Source organism: Sarcophilus harrisii, chromosome 3, assembly GCF_902635505.1.
Source record: "Sarcophilus harrisii chromosome 3, mSarHar1.11, whole genome shotgun sequence".
Lineage (NCBI taxonomy): Eukaryota > Metazoa > Chordata > Mammalia > Dasyuromorphia > Dasyuridae > Sarcophilus > Sarcophilus harrisii.
In genome coordinates this window covers 325,443,255-325,461,614 of record NC_045428.1, presented here as the reverse complement: position 1 = coordinate 325,461,614, position 18,360 = coordinate 325,443,255, and the positions used below count along the sequence as shown (strand labels likewise).

At 33.0% G+C, this 18,360-nt stretch overlaps 1 pseudogene; it reads left to right on the top strand.

Annotated features, from left to right (window-relative positions):
* The first annotated feature begins 4,277 nt into the window (after nt 1-4,277).
* On the top strand, nt 4,278-4,996 carry LOC100921782 (annotated as a pseudogene).
* Nucleotides 4,997-18,360: the final 13,364 nt, after the last annotated feature.

The window sequence follows — 18,360 nt, the reverse complement described above, 5'->3', positions numbered from 1 at the left end:
AGTTAACCCACATAGGAGATGTGAACCTTCTCCAAAAATATTGCAACAGGATTGTAATTTATATTTTTCTTAATTTTATAAAATGATTGAATTGCATTTATAATGTAGAACTATGATAGATGTATTAGCCAATGAGAAACTCTCTATAAGCACACCTGCATAGACTAAAATTTAAAACCATAATATCAGAACTGGAAAAAATGAATCATTTTCCCAGTTCTTCACTTTGGGGGAGCTATTTGGAACTAACAATAGAGTGCTTGGCCTAGAATCCAGAAGACCTAAATTCAAATCTCATCTCAGACGCTTATTAGCTGTGTCAATCTCTGCCTCTAGTTCCTCAAGAGTAAAATGAATAAGATTTGAACACCTGCTTCTCAGAGTTATCAGGAGGACTAAATGAGAAAATATTCTTAGCTCAATACCTGCCACATAGTAGGTATTTAAAAAGCATTTTCAGTATTTCCTTCCTTCCTTCCTTTCATTTATCATTTTAATGAGAATCTGGCATAGGTGGCTTGGAGCCTTAGTTTCTCAACAGGACTATAACTTTGTGAATGCAAATATATGATTTTTAATCCTAAAAATAAATAAATAAATAAATAGATGTCACAGATGAAATATTTTTGTCTTAATGGTTGGTATTTATTACGATTTAGGGAAACTTTCATTTGCTTGTAAAATAATATTTTATTTCTTTGGTGCTTTTTTGATACTATTCCAAATATTGTTTCTATATACACATACATATATGTCTATGTGTGTATATGTTATCATTATATAATTATATAATTGTGTCTGTCTCTCTGTAATATAAGATAATGTAAAATGATTTTGCTTAGACTTTTCCTTCACCTCAATACCCACAATTTAAATGACAGCTCCAGTTCATTTTCCATCCTAAAACCATAGTTGCAAACTTAAGTGGTTTTTATAATGAGAAAAACTTCAAAAGTGTGTGAACATTTTAAACTGGGAGTGGTCAGGAAGACATGCTTCACATAAGAGAAGAGATTGGGATGGCATACTGAAGGACAGAATGCAAATAGATCCATGGAAAGATAACGTTTAAGATGGGTTAAGGTAAAACAGTAGAAAAAAGGGGAAAAAATGGAGAGAAGTTAGCCCTTCCTCCTCCATTGCTTCCTCTGGCAACTCTTTTTATTATTATTATTACTATTAAAATTTTCTTTGTAAAAGAAAAAGTGATTTCAAGAGCAAATAAAAGCTAGTGCAAGTCAGGTCAGACAAATCTTTTGCAGAGTTATTTTTTTAGATATAATTTAACCATGCTAGGAAAGTCTAATTTAGAGGTTTGGGGACTGTGATCAGATTTCCACTGCAAAGAAAAGCAAAGCAAATTAAGCTTTTAAATAAGTTCATGTGACAAAATATAATATAGGGAAGAGTTCTGGAGCCTTGGTGACCCGTTCTCCTCTGAATACAGCCTAGAAAAACTTAAGCAGTTTTATAGATGGTATGAAATAAAACTTTAGATTTAGTACTCATAGTCAAGCACATTGATACACAGAGCTGCAAGGGTTTACTACTTGGTCTAATTCTGACCTTAAAATGTGATATTAAATAATGTTTTGAAGATACTTATACTTTAGATAAATGCTACTTGTGCTAGTATTTTGCACAAAAGAGTACATTTAAAGAGCAAAATATCAAAAGTTTGTGAATTTTGAATACCTATGACTCTGAAAAATTTCTTTTGGGGGCTGATTTGGAGAATGTCCCAGTTAAAAGAAGTACATAATGGGAAAAGACCTTGAACTTGGCCTCTTTCCCTCGCCCCCCACCTTTTTCTTATTGAAAAAAAAAAAACTGTCTTTCCATGGCTCAGAAGAGTCCTATGGGATGAGGACAAGGTCAAATTGAATTTGTGAAATGCTTTAAAGAAAAGCCATTCAACTGATTTCAACTATAGAACTACTTATATCTTACAAGGACACTGTCACTCTTCTCATTTTTCAAGAATATTAATTTCTGTATTATAGTCTTTCTCTTTCCCTTTGATCCCCTTCCAAAATCCTTAAGAACTTTAGCACTTTTGTTGGCAAATCCAAATTTAACCACATAATTCTTCTATCTCCTATGCTCTAAAGATATCATTCTTCATTCCACCTACTAGCATGGTCTTTTCAAAATAATCTTTCTTGTCACAGCATAATCCTCAAGAAATTCCACTCTCCAAATGCTTTCACTGATCCCCTCTCCTTCAACACACTAAGATGCAAAGATATGATACCCATTATGCAAACAAAGTTAGACAGAATATATTTCTGCCTTAGTTATGATACCCCCAAATTAAAGAAAATAAATATATATACTTTAATCTGCTCTCTGAAACCATCAGTTCTGTATCTGAAGGAAAAGAGCATTTTACATGATGAGTCTTTAGGAGTTGTAAGTAGATCACTCTATTGATTGAAGTTACCAAATCTTCCAAAATTGGTTATCTTTAGACTATTGTTATTAATGTGTAGAATGTCACAACTTGGAAGACACATTACCCAAGTAATAGGGATCTCATCAGTGTCGAATTCTTCATCACCACAAAAAAGAGCATGTGGGCTCTTTTATCCTTTTTAATGATTTCTTTGGAATACATACCAAGTAGAGGAATTGCTAGATCACCAGGTATAACCAATTTTCTAGTCTTTTGGCATACTTTCAAATTGTACTCCAGAATGTTTGGACCAATTGACAACACCATATTAGTGTTCCAATTTTCCAACATCTTACCCAACATTTATCATTTTCCTTTTCTCTCATATTAGGCAATCCAGTAAAATTTTAAAACTTGCATTTCTTTACTCAATAGTTGTTAAGAACATTTTTACATTTGACTATAGATAGATTTAATTCTTCATCAAAATTACCTGTTCATATCCTTTGACCATTTATCAATTGGAGAATTATTTGTATTCCTATAAATTTAACTCAGTTATCTATGTATTTTAGAAATGAGGACTTTATCAGAAAAAAAAAACCTGGTTTTAAAATTTATTTTCTAGATTTTTGTTTAATATCTAATCTTGATCATATTAGTAATATTTATGAAAAACTTTTTATAAGTTTAATGTAATCAAAATTATCCATTTTGCATTTCATAATGTTTTTACCACTTGTTTGGCTATCAATTTTTTCTATTCTCATAGAACTGAAAGATAAACTATTCCTTGCTCTCCTAATTTACTTATGGTATTAACCTTTATTTCTAAATCATGTAGCCATTTTGATACTATCTTGGTGTAGGGTATAAAAATGTTGATGTATGCCTAATTTTTCTGCCATCCTACTTTCCAGTTTTCCCAGTAATTTTTATAATATAATTCATATATAAGTTCTTATTGCAGAAGCTACTGTCTTTATGTTTATCAAACGATGGATTACTATAGTTATTCTCCATTGTGTATTGTGTATCAAATCTATTCCACTGTTCCACCACTCTATTTCATAGCCAGTACCAAAAATTGCCACTTCATAATATAGTTTCATATTTGGTATGGATATGCTGTCTTTGTTTCCATTTTCCTCCTATTAATTTCCTTGATATTCATGACCTTTTTTATTCCAGATGAATTTTGTTATTTTTTCTAGTTCTATCAAATATTTTTTGTTAGTGTGATTGGATAGCACTGAATGAGTAAATTAATTGTATAAATTTAAATTGTTTAAACTTTATATATGTGAAAAGTGTTTTGTTATTGTGTTTAGATAGTTTCTGATTTTGTCTTGGAAGGTAGACTTTCAAATATTTTATATTGTCTACGGTAATTTTAAATGTCATATCTCTTTCTATCTCTTCCTGCTGGGCTTTGTCAGTAATATATAGAAATATCTATGGTTTATGGGGGTTTATTTTGAATCTTTCAACTTTACTAATGGTATTAATTGTTTCAAGTAGATTTTTATTTGATTCTATGAAATTCTCTAAGTAGACCATTATTTCTAATGGTCTAAAGTAGACCATTATTTCATCTACAAAGAGTCATAGTTTTGATGGGGTTCACCAGGATTTAAGGATGAGATGTAGAGCCCATCATCTGAGGTTGCTCCTCAAGCCCCCCTTGTCCTGCTGGCTCCATAGCTCTGCCCTTCTCCATTCTCTGGCAAGTGTTAGAGCTTGTTTTCTGAGGGGAATTTATTCATCTGGAAAATGATTATCTTAGGTTCTTCTGGTTTTACCTTCATCTAGAGCAGGCTCTAATTAAGACTATGTACACAATAATTGTTTAATATCAGTTCTTGAATTAAATCATTTTTCTATGTGCCCAGCAATCTCCACCAGTTTGGAGTTCCTGGTCTTTTGGCCAGTGTTTGTGGATGCCAGAGCCAAGCAGGTATCTGGCCAGCTGCAAGAGGAGAAGAAAGTTCTCCTGATTGCAGTTAGCATGTCAGTGGACAAAATCATTTCCCATTTTGAGGCAATCAAGAATCTGATGTAGAATGCCCAGATGGGGAACTGCTGATTGAGCCCTCATTTGGGACATCTAATGTTGACAACATTATACCCTGCCCTCCATGTCTTGGTGGCTGATGGACTAAAACCATTTAAAAAAAGGATCATGTGGCAGTGGAGAAGCAATCTTTGGAGTGTTGTGGAAGTATCCATGAGAGCTACTTCCTGAACTCACTCCTTGAAAAAGCAGCAGCATAATCAGGACATTTGACTGAGCCCTCTCAGAAGCAGCTGAAGCCAGATCTATGTCTTTATCCTTGGCGCCCTCAACACAAAAACAGCTGGAGATATATTTTACAACCTCCAAGAAAATGCAGGCTTCCTGTCCCTTTTGTACAGCTTTTTTTCTCTGACTAGCTTTTTTTTTCACTGACCTGAGAAGGTCATCTCCAACAAGTTGTTACTTCCACTCCAGCCTCTGTCCTCACATTCCACCTAAATCTCCTTTTTGAGAATCACCATTATCTGCTCTTGAAACATCCCAATACCCCAATTACTGTAGCAGAAAGTACAAGTTGTGTTTGACTGAAGCAACAGTTGTCTCAGAGCCTTTGGGGAGGTACAGGGAGGGCCAATCCCAAGGTCCCTCTCCTTCTAGTAGCTGTTGAAAAACTGATCCAGGCTTCTTGTGTCTATGCCTGTGGTGAGGGAGAGGGCTTCTATCTTCCAAACTGGAATTCCCAGAAGCAGGGTGCTCCAACTAAGAGCATCAAGGAGGGTACACCATCAGGAGAAGTGCCAATTCAGGCCAGACACATGTGGCTGTTGACTGTTTGGAGTTCCAACAGGGCCAACAGAGACAGACTGTGGTCCACTAAAGTCCAGGAGACCATCAAAATATAGTTTTCTTCCTTATCTCTTTTAATTAAATCTATTCTTTCTTTTGCTTTCTTTGAGATTTTGTTTTGTTTTCTTTAGCCGAAGAATAATAAATTCTGTTCCAGCCCTGTACTTTTACTCTGTACATATTACTCTGCTTTAAATGTGATTCTTGAAAATCACATATTTCAGGATTCTGATTTTTAATCCAGTCTGCTGCCTTTGTTTTATGGGAGAGTTCATCCCATTTACATTCACAGTTAAAATTATTAACTTTGTATATCTCACCATCTTATTTTCCCTATGTTTTTATTTTCCTTTGTCCCTTTTCCTCCTCACCAGTGTTTTGCTTCTGACTAGCACCTCCCTCAATATGCCCTCCCCATTTACACAGCTTCCCCCTTTTCTCATCCCTTTCTTCTTCTACTTCTGTTCTCATTTCTATTATCTCTTCCTTTCCTTTCCCCTTTCTTCTCCTACTTCCCTGTAGGATAAGACAAGATTTTGTATTAATCTAATATTTCTGATATTGTCTCTCTGAGTCAAGTCAGATGAGATTAAGGTTTGCACAATGTTCATCACCTTCCCTTCTTTCCCTCAACTCTAATAGGTCTTTTTTCCTTCTCCATGTGATTTAATTTACACAATTTTACCTCTCCTTCCCTCTTCTTCTAGTACAATCCCCTCCCCCTCAGTTTCTCTGTCATCACTGTAAAGTCAAATGACACCTTATAAGTATACCATTAACAAAGATACAGTTCTCAAGAGCTAAACATATCATCTTCTCATATTGGGATGTAAACATTCTAACCTAAAATAAATGTTAATTTTCTCCCCTTTTTACCTTTTTATGCTTCTCTTGCATTCAGTTCTGGCCCTTCTATCAAAATAAATGAAAATTCCATATTTCTTTCAATGTTTATCTTTTTCCCTGAAAAATAATGCTCAATTCATGGGCTCATTATTTGCCTTCTGAAGTTTTGTTGCAGGGCTCACAGCTAGTCTGCTGATCCACAGGCTTCTGAACTAGTATAGTATAGCAATCACTGCTATTTTTGGCTGCAAGCCTTTCAGTAGATTCCCCCAGGCCTTAGAAACCTCTCTGACCTGAGTTTCTCTGCACTGCACTGTGTTGGCATTGCACCTGGCTGGACTGCAACCCCCTCTGCTTAATTGAGACAGACCTTTCCTGAAGTTCTTCCAAAATATCTCCAGCTGGAAATTTATTACACTCCAAATAGTTGTAGGTTTTGTCACTCCAAAACTCATTTGGAGACTTGATCTGGTGTTTATCTTAGGGAAGCCAGAAAAAGCTCAAAGATCTGTGTACTCTTTGCCATCTTGGGTCTGCCCCACCAATTTTAATTTTTAAGTTATTATTTATTTAAGTTAACACTTGGATCTTCTTTTCCATTTGTCAATTTTACTTTTAAAGGAGTTTTTTCTTCAATGGATTTTCCCCCAGTTTGAATAATTCTATTGTTGAAGGAGTTGTTTTCTTCAATTTCCGTGCTTCCTTTTCAAGCTGTTAGCTTTTTTTCCCCATAACTCTCTTGTGTGACATCCCCCTCACATTTTTTTTAAAATTTAATTTTTTTGTTTATTTTGCTTTATAAATCACCCCGTTCCCCCCAGAATTTTTTCTACCATTCTTATTTAATTTTTAAAATTATTTTTGAACTCTCAATTCATATGTCCTTTTGAATATAGGCATGTTTACGTTGTTGTCTTCTCCTGAATTTGTGTTTTTTATGTACCTTGTTGCCAAATCCACTTTCTATATTTAGGACTCTTTTTGGCTTTTTGATCATTTAAAAAACATAAGCCTTCTTCTGTAGCTTAAGGAGCACTCTCCCATGTTTCTTTTGCTGGGAGATGGGCCTGACCACTGACTTCTGTGCCAGGGATTTAGCTACTTGTGTGTTGCCTACTGTGTTGAGATGGCCCAGCCTAACATTGCTGATGTACTGGGGTTCTGAGGCCAACAGTTTGCCTTCTGTGCTGAGGTTGGAGGACTCATACCGGGCCTGCTATATTATTAGTCTTCTGAATTAGGACTAAGGAGCCTTGGTGGCTTCCCTGCTTTACCTAAGAGCCTTCTACAGGCTTGCTTTGTCATTATCTATTCTGTACTTCCCTTTTACCTAAATGAGACCTTTCTTGAAGGCTTTCTAAATTGACTTAACCCAGAAAAATGTTTTTCCCCATCTTTTTGTGGATTCTGCCACTCCAGAATCCAAGTAGAGCCTTGATTTAAAGTTGTTTCTGGTGAAAACTAGCAAGAGTTCAGGTAACTTTCTGGTTTCTTTCAGCCATCTTGACATTATTCCCATTTGAAATACACTCATACAAAAGACTCTTGTCATCCATCATTTCCATTTTATAGTGAATGAAACTATCATATATCAAGACAAAGTTTTATCTAGATGTTTTTGTCTGCAACTTCCTGCCATTCAATGTGAAAATATACAAAATTGATTCAATAAATTAGTATGTTTTGAAGAAAAATATATTTCAGCTCAAAATATAATGGAAAAAAAAGTGATGGTTTGAGATCCAGAAAACCTATATTGCAACGTCTGATTTGCCTTTAATATCTTTGTTAATTTAGATGAGTTATCTTGCTTTGTTATACCCCAATTTTCTTATCTATAAAATAATATAATTGTATTAAATGTTCAATATAATCTCTCCCAGGCTAATACATTCTATTCTATTCTATTACAAAAAGCTGATATCAGGCTTTGATAAGGAATAGGGTTAAGAAATTACCATGACACTAAAAGCCTGATAGATGATAATAATTAGGGCACAATAAAGAAAAAAAATTCATATATTAAATATAAATTTCCTCCTGAAATGTTTGTGGTATATTAATAAACATAACTAAATTTGGAATTAAAAGGCAAGAGTTCAAATCCATGCATTGCCACTTAGTAGCTTAGTAGTTTAGGAAAATCGTTTAGTCTCTATTACATCAATATTTTCATCTGTAAAGTGGTAGTATAATAAATATCTATTATATAAATTCTACATAATTTTTGTGTTTGCACTATAGATTCTACATAGTTGTTGTGATATTCAAATAAGATATTACATAGGAATACATTTTGTACCTCTTAAACTACTAAACAAATAGAAGAGAAGATGATAATGGCTTCAGTTGTTTAGCAGAAGCTATTGTATAAATGTATCATTTATCTAAGGAAAATAGACATGCATATGTCCTGTAATCTTGACCAATATTTCAATTACTTATGAACAGAATGATTTTGCCCCTGCCATGTGCTTCTTCATTTAAATATACATAATTCAGACAGAGTAGGGAACAGAAACTAAGGATCATCTTTTTTTAAACTATGCCATTTTTGTATCAATCCACAGGTTTATGACATGTGGTGATGAAAACATATGAGATTGATGAGATAACTTCACAAGTTTTGAAATAGAAATCATTGTAGCTCAAATTATATTCATAAAGGAAGAGAGGTAGTTACTTTTGCACATGGGAGTGGTGAAGGGATCTTCTTTTACTCAGTGAATAATGCTTTCAATCAAACAAGAGAAAAAATTTATGTTGAATCTTAATTAAATAAGCAGTGAATCAGCTTAAAGCTTTAAAACAGCTTTTTTTGATTTTAGGTCTACAATGTCACTTTGTGGTTTATTGATGATCAACTTTATTATCCATTAATAAAAAAAATTGAATAATATTGGAAATAATATTAAAATCTGACCAGCATAATTTTGTTTGGCTTTAGAATATAAAATCATTTTTAGCCCATATATAAACATGTATGTGTGTGTTTATGCATTATTTTAAAGTGTATATAAAACCTCTTCCTCTTTCTTTTCTTCCTTATGCACTATACCAATTTTTTTTCCTCAATATCTCTTTATACTACTAAAAATTATTGAGGATTGGTTCAAAGAGTTTTTGTTCTTGTGAGCTATATTTATTGATATATAAATAGATAGATATAATATTATATATATATATTTATGATATAGGTTTATGGATATAAAAAGAGCTATATTTATAGGTATTTAATATAGATATAGATATATATTTTTGGTTAATAATATAGATATTAGTAATAAAAATAAAAATTAGACCTCTTGATAGGTCAAGATTCTCTGGACCACACTTTGAGAATGACTGGTCTATATCTCTTCTTTTGAATCCCTTGAATCCCTGATTTCCTTCAAGACTCAGTTCTCAGACATTTACTACATGAGATCTTTCTTAGTTTACTTCCTCAGCTACTTTTGTGTTCTCTCTCATGAAAATTTACAAATGTTATGCATGTTTATATAAATGTAATTATGTCTTTGATGTCTCTACCATCCAAATGGAAACTCTTTGAGGGTAGGGCTGTTTCACCTCATTCTTTGAATCCTCAGTAATATATAGTACCTGACATATAGTAGACCATTAATTAATCATAGTTAATTAACTGGATTCCCAATTTTTCTACTCCTATTATTAGGAGATCCATATGAATGTTTAAGAAAGAAAACAAGAAACATAGCTGATCCCTCCTAGATATTTGAGGACTTACTGTTTTTAGTTCGTTTTAAGATTTCTTTTCTATTACTCAAAAATAATCATGACATAGAATTATACAATCCAACAAGAATCTCTGAGATCTCCTAACCCAACTATTCATGTGATCTATGAATACTTTCAATACTTATATTAGTTTTTTAATAAAATAAACTTATTACTTCCCATATCAGTAGATTTTATTTTTAGATAGTTATTATCATTTTTAAAAGTCAATCTTTACATCTATTTAAAATGGGGTGTCCTGTAAGTCCCAATATAATGCACCTATTTCTCTCTTGTCCCTTTTTAAACTGGATAGTCCTTCGTATACTTAAGACATCTTTGATGTTTCCCCTAAGGGTTCTTTTCTCCTGGCTAGATATTCATACATCCTTTAGCATGGTTTACAATTACTTGATAAGGATTTCAAAAATCCTTTCAGACTTTTTTCTTGGTTAAAACACACCATTTCAGTCATCAATCCCATTTTAGAGTCTGAATACCAAATATGTCTCTGTAATAATTCTAAATGATTTTGGGCTTGTCTATGGAAGACAACTCAAGCAAGAATGATTTTTGATGACATGTTATTTCATTGTCACCAGAGATAAATGAGCCCAAGAAAATAATTTTATCTCCAATAGATCATTTAATTTTGCAAATGAGGAACTAGGGACTATTTCTTCCTTCAAGTGGGTATATGTGGATGGTTCTTCCTCTGCCTTTTACTAGGAAAAGGTAATCTTCACACCTTTAATTTTTTATGCCACTAAATGAAATGCCTCTAAAAATGAATTGAGGGAAGAGTGTCCCACAAAACCAATAATATTTTATCCATTTGATATTGACTATAGTTTGAAAAGATTCTTAGGTATCATATAGAGAACGCACTTTTGACCTTATGCAATAGACAATCTGTCAGCACACCTTTCTGTTAAATCCATACTATTAAGTATAGGAAGCCACAGTTGGATTGATGATAATCCTGTTAGGACTGAGAAAAGATGGGGAGGCTTTATCATGGTAGCAATTTCCCATTATATCCTCTTCATCCTATTAGCATTTCACGTCAAGCCAAGTTTATTTACTGCCATATGGCTTCAGCAGTGACACATTCATAAAATACATAAATAAATGCTAGACATAAAAATACTGGGACACCTCATATGAAAGATGATGTTGCATGAAGTTGAAAAAATAATCTCTAGTTGGAATTGAGTTCTGGCAGCTTACACTCATTAAAACCTACAATTCTTCCAAGTTTCGCAGGAGATTTTTCTCACATTTTCTCTCTAGTTTATGGAATACATTAAGTCCTCATCTTTCTGACCACTAAGCTATAACTAATGTTGTAGGAAAGAAAAAAAAATGAAATTCATTTGTTATGCTAGCTCTTAATAGCAAAAGTAGAGTGATAATTTATCTCTATGTGCTTAGTAACACATAGCACATCAACAACTATTAGATAGAGATCCCTACTTCACTGTTTTAAAATATAATTGATGACTCATATGTAAATAAATAATCAAAGAAGCTAATGACAGAATAATTCTTCTACTTCACAGGTAAGACTTAGTATTACCTTCAGAACCTGCATTTTAACATTGTTTATTATTTCTATTTGTTTGGAGGCTTTTTTAGGTGGAAAAGGTGTCAAATATACTAGCATCTGAGATTCAAAATTAACTGTGACCAAAATGAGGAAGGACTCTTGTGTAAAGACAGATTTGATTGGTAAAGAAAAGTTTGGGGTGTTTTACATCTACATTGCACATATATACACATATGTGTATATATATATATATATATATATATATATATATATATCCACATATTTGTATGTTAATGATATAAAGATGAAAGTTCTTTTAGGGTACAATTTCTGTTATTTCCAGCTTTCTTAATTCTTCAGTGACTATTGCAGTAATGGGAATAGAGTAGGTGCTTAATGAATTCTTGTTTATTGCATTTTATTAATTCAAAAGAACATAATATAGTTTTCAAAACTTTAATTAATTAATTAATGTTTTCCTTTAGTAACATTTAAAACATTTTTTTCACATTAGTTTTTAAAACTTTTGAGTTCCTGATTCTCTCCCTTACCCCACCCCCAATTAAGAAATCACATATAAAAAATTTCCATAAAAATCATGTTGTGAAAGAAAACATAGATCTCCCAACCTAATAGGGAAGGAAAAAAAAAACCTCAAGAAAAATAAGTCAGAAACACACACACACACAGAGAAAGAGAGAGAGAAGAGAATGAGAGAGAGAGAGAGAGTGAGAGGGGGAGGGAGAATGTTTCTATTTGTATTCAGTTATACTCAGTTCCTTTTTGGGATATGAATAGGAATTTTCATTTTAAGTCTTTCATAGTAATGGTGATACACTATTATTGAAAATAGCAAATTTACACATGGTCAACTAAGAATGTTGCTATTACTTTCTATACAGTAAATTTTACTTTCCTTGAGTTCATGGAGTACTTTTCAAGTTTTTTTTTTTTTTTTTTTCTGAGATCATCCTGATCATCATTTCCCATAGAATAATAATATTCCATCACAAACACATATCACAATTTATTCAGCCATTGTCCAATTAATAGGAATCTCCTCAATTTTCATTTTTTGTTTTAGGTAGAGAACTGGAATAAATATTTTTGGACATATAGGTCCTTTTCCTTTTTTAAATTTTTAAAAATTTCTTTTGGTATTCATACTTAGTAGTGGTCTTGTTAGGTCAAAGGATATGTATGAATTTATACCTTTGGGCATATATAATATATTTTAATTATTTATCAATTGAGGTATGACTCAATTTTTTATACATTTGACTCAGTTTCTTGTACATTTGAGAAATAAAACTTTTTAAGAGAAACTTGCTTCAAAATTTTCACAATTACTATTGCTAACTATTTCATCCCCATTTATTCTCCCTCTCCTTTCATCCTATCCCTCCTCAAAAGTGTTTTGCTACTGACTGCTCTCTCACCCATTATGCCCTTTCTTTTATCACATTTCCCCTTCCCATATCCCATTCACTTCCTATTTTTTTTTCAGCATAAGAAAGATTCCCACACCCATATTGGGAGTGTATGTTATTTTTTCTTTGAGATAATCTGATGAGTATCTGATGAGATACTCTCATCAGAATAAGATTCACTTACTCCCTCTCTTTTCCCTCTCTTTCTCTTCACTATAAAATCTGCTTCTTGCCACTTTTTTATGGCAAATAATTTGCACCAATCTAATTCTCCTTTTCTCTTTCTTCCAGTACATTCCTCTCTCACTCCTTAATTTCATCATTCCATAAGATATTATTCTTTCATATTCAACTTACACCTTTGCACTCTGTCTCTATATACTCCTTCTAACTGCCCTACTAATGAGTTCTAATGAGTTAAAACTATCATACTCCCATGTAGAAATGTAAGCAGACAAATTTTATTAAGGCTTTTATGATATCTCTTTCCTGATTACCTCCTTATGCTTCTCCAGAGTCCTGTGTTTGAAAACCAAAATTTCCATTCAGCTCTAGTCTTTTTATATACTCAAGTTCCATTGCTTGAAAATTCTCTTCTTTCACTGAATGACCACTTCCAATATATTATTTTTCCAGTCCTTCAAAATAGAAAGTGTGAAATTTTATCTTATCTTGACTGTGGCTCCACTATAATTGTTTCTTTTTGGATACTTGCAGACTTTTTCTGCTGACCTTCCAAGTTGCTTTTAGCTAAAAAATGCTCTACTCCATCTTTTTTGGGCATTCTGATGCTCTAAAATTTGTTTAGAATCATTATTTAAAGGAATTTAAAGTGGTTTACCATTTTTATGCTTTCTATTCCTTCATAATTCTTTCTTTCAGGTGATTATCATGAAAATAATTTAATTAGATAATGATTGCTATAGTAGGACACTGCCAGTGTTTCTTCCTTTTCTCCAAACATCATGAAATATTTGTGATTTTGTTGTGTCTATGTAGGAAAGTCTTGAAAATATGTCACTTAGAAGTTACATCTTAAATCTGAAGACATTCCATCTCACTACTATCTCACTTTAGTCAAGATTCACTTCAGTCCCTGAGATCCTCTCCATAAAGTCTTTCACAATCTCCTCAGCAGCTCCCTCCCCAAATAACCCTGATTTCATTATAGATCATATATACTTATATATCTGCATTATTAGTCTCTCCTAATTAGTATGGTTCTTGAGAGCTGGCACTGTTAGACATTGTTTTTGTTTTTGTTTTTGTCTATTTCTATCCCTGTCTCACTATCTGGCATACAGTAAGCACTTAATAAATAGTTGTTGACTTATTGATTGATATATCCTAGGAAACTGCATCTGCCACACATACGTAATATGGTTTGTTAAGTCACAGAGCTACTGTCAGAGACAATCTTGAACTCCATCCTTCCTTATGTTGTCTAACAGTTTAATACTGTGCTCTCCTGACTCTATGCATGCCATTTAAATTCAATGCTGAAAAATACAAATTTCTCTAAAAAATATTTCCTAGGAATTTTCAAACTCAAAGAAGGACTAAGGAGGGGATATTTTTGGCCTGAGATGGGTAGCATTTTGTGTATTTGTAAAAATCACATCACATCTCTTCAGTCCCCCTCCCCCCCCCCAGCTTCCCTCCGTGAGATTTCTCATACTTATTATGCTTACAGGATCACATCATCCCTGAAACTAATACCCAGTCAATTCTTCCCAAACTTAGAATCCTCCTTCTCTAATATTGATGTGGGTGATAGGTGGACAATAGAGAGTTCTGCCCAGATTTTCCCATTATAAAAGGACACCTAGGGCAGCCATGTGTTTATGTACTACTTGCTACCTTTCTCTGAATTCATCATGCCCCCACATTGGATATATCTTCATTTATAGTTTCATTTTTGTGTTGTCTTTCCCTCACTAGATTAGAAATTTCTTGAAGGCAGGGAGTGTTTTTGTTTCCCTCACTTTATTTTTTTTTAAATCCTCAGGTCTTAGCATAAAGTCTACCATATAGTTGGAACTTAAAAACAAATGTTTATTGACATACTTGACATAACATTTTCATTCATAGGGCTGCTCCTATGGAAACAATTAAGAAGGAATGTGATATACAGGGTTGGAGAGAACACAGGAGCACATAAATGGCAAGAAAAATATTTTGGGATTTTACAGCTACTAAACAATCAACTCAAATAGAGCCTGGCTGAGTTGCCCTGGAGGGGAATTGCTGAGTACTATGGCATGTTCCATGTCTTCCATCAGCACTATCATAAATCCCAAGCAACTGTCCAAGGCCAATCTTCCACAGAAATGATACAAAATTTTACATCATTGAGAAGTTATTGTATGGCATATTAAGCTTCTGCCCTGGGAAGAATTTAACATTTGCTGAGTCAGAATAAATGTCAGCAAGAGACATTTGTCAGAATAAAGAGAAAAAATAGCACCAGCAAAGAGTCTGAGATCACTTGAGGGGCTTTAAAGGAAACAACAAAGCAATTCTATAAAATAACTGCTTAAAATGATATTTTTTTCTTTATTTATGAATCTTTCCCTCCCCTTTTTCAGTTTTAGTTTCCAAGCAGAGCTTAGTCTATGACTACAGTTTGTATGTTTTTGATTCAATTTGTTTTCATGAAACTGATGTCTCAAGAACAGCAGAGAGCCATCATTATTGTTACAATTTGCTGTTAGGGTACTAAAAATCTAAAAATATCTAATAACAATTTAAAAAATTAAACAAATCAATTTAGTCAAAAGAAAAGTTGGATAAGAAAAATAAATATTGTTTTCTTTTCATAGGTTTGGGATAAGACATAGGGGGACAGTAATAACTTCAAGTCATTAGGTACTGTATGGAATAAAGAGAGATAACATAAAGAACTTACAGGAATGTATGAATTCTTTTTCTGTATTTTATTTTCATTATTTCTGTGTTTCCCCGATGACCTGTATAAAACGTGCAGGCTCATATTTACTTGAGCCTTGGCCAGCTATAAACATATTTACTTAACCTGAGCTGATAACATTTATTGGTATTTGACATTTATGGATATTTAGTCTATTAGCTGGACCACTATCTGCTTGATTAAGCCTGAAGGCCTGATTTTCTGTTTCCCCTAGGGGATGAGCCCTCCTACCATGAGCTTTCTCTTTCTTATCTCGTGATGGCACAGCTCATTCTCTGGAGGTCTTCAATAAACAACTTTTCTGCGTTCTACTGAATGATCTCTGAGTAGTCATTTTGTGTAAGGGTCTTCTATATCCCTCACAATACTAAAGTTTCAGTGAAGGTTTCTCTGATCAGGGCTCTCTGTCTAAGCGAATCAGTGTTTTATCCCTTTTCTTGATGACTTTTGTTTCAGATCTCCTTTAAAATAAAGAAAAAAATCACATAAAATTAACCTAGAAAAATACATCTGAGGATATATGCAGCATTGTGTATTGAAAGAAATAGAATCACAGATTTAAAGCTTGAAAGGATCTTATGGGTCACCTAAATCTAATTCCTCATTAGATTAGAAACTGAGGTGAAAAGTGAAATAATTCCCTAACAATACTATTAAGTGTTGAATCCAATCCTTTTGGACTGTAGCCACTCTATCTAAAACAATATATCTGTTGGGGGAAGAAAAGGAAAATATGTTTTATCATCAATTAAAAATAACAATGCAATTAATTTATATGAATTCAAATGCCTTATAATGTTTTCATTTACATTATTGTAATGACTTCATATGTTATCCTGTTTCTGCTTGCTTCATTCTCCATCAGCTCATACAAATTTTCATCTATTTCCTCAATTCTTCATTTTTAATGTTTATCATACATTATAGTGTATATGTTATATATGATATATACTATACATGTATATATTATATGTATATTATATAATGTATATATTATATATGATAAATACTAAAATACAGAACAGTTATATTCATATAGCTCATAAATCAGTTAGTAAAACCATTTTGTGTGGTAACTCATTTTGCTTTGTTTTTAAATCATTTTTGATTTTTGAAGAACCTTTGCTCTCCTGGAATTACTATCACTAAAATATTTTCTTTAAAAAAAATAACATTCAGCCTGATTGATCCTCACCTATATTATATGCAGCTTTCAGTTTATGATGAAGTTGAATTTATGTTTATATGTTAAATTTAGCATATATAATGATGTTTGTTCCAATGAATTAGAAATAATTTTTGTATGCATTTTATTTTGCCAAATTATATCATTGAACTATACTGTATGGATTTTTCAGGACAAGAGATATGTCATCACATTTTATTTTTTTTTATCATGATCTAACCTCATTTTGCTACCTTGATCCATTATAGACACTCAAAAAATATGAATGGGTGGATAGATTGATGGCTGGATAAATGGGTAGATTTGAATGTAACAATGAGTTTGTTCCAAATAATGTCTTATTTGAAACAAAGCTCACCTAGAGATCATTACTGATCACAAAATACAAAATTTCGATTATACCAAACTGAAAAGTTTTTGTACAAACAAAACTAATGCAGACAAGATTAGAAGGGAAGCAATAAACTGGGAAAATATTTTTACAGTCAAAGGTTCTGATAAAGGCCTCATTTCCAAAATATATAGAGAATTAACTCTAATTTATAAAAAATCAAGCCATTCTCCAATTGAAAAATGGTCAAAGGATATGAACAGACAATTCTCAGATGAAGAAATTGAAACTATTTCTAGTCATATGAAAAGATGCTCCAAGTCATTATTAATCAGAGAAATGCAAATTAAGACAACTCTAAGATACCACTACACACCTGTCAGATTGGCTAAGATGACAGGAAAAAATAATGATGATTGTTGGAGGGGATGTGGGAAAACTGGGACATTGATGCATTGTTGGTGGAGTTGTGAACGAATCCAACCATTTTGGAGAGTAGTTTGGAACTATGCTCAAAAAGTTATCAAACTGTGCATACCCTTTGATCCAGCAGTGTTACTACTGGGATTATATCCCAAAGAGATTATAAAGAAGGGAAAGGGACCTGTATGTGCACGAATGTTTGTGGCAGCCCTTTTTGTAGTGGCTAGAAACTGGAAACTGAATGGATGTCCATCAGTTGGAGAATGGCTGAATAAATTGTGGTATATGAAAATTATGGAATATTACTGTTCTGTAAGAAATGACCAACAGGATGATTTCAGAAAGGCCTGGAGAGACTTACACGAACTGATGCTGAGTGAAATGAGCAGGACCAGGAGATCATTATATACTTCAACAACAATACTATATGATGACCAGTTCTGATGGACCAGGCCATCCTCAGCAACGAGATCAACCAAATCATTTCTAATGGAGCAGTAATGAACTGAACTAGCTATGCCCAGAAAAAGAACTCTGGGAGATGACTAAAAACCATTACATTGAATTCCCAATCCCTATATTTATGCACACCTGCATTTTTGATTTCCTTCACAAGCTAATTGTACAATATTTCAGAGTCTGATTCTTTTTGTACAGCAAAATAACGTTT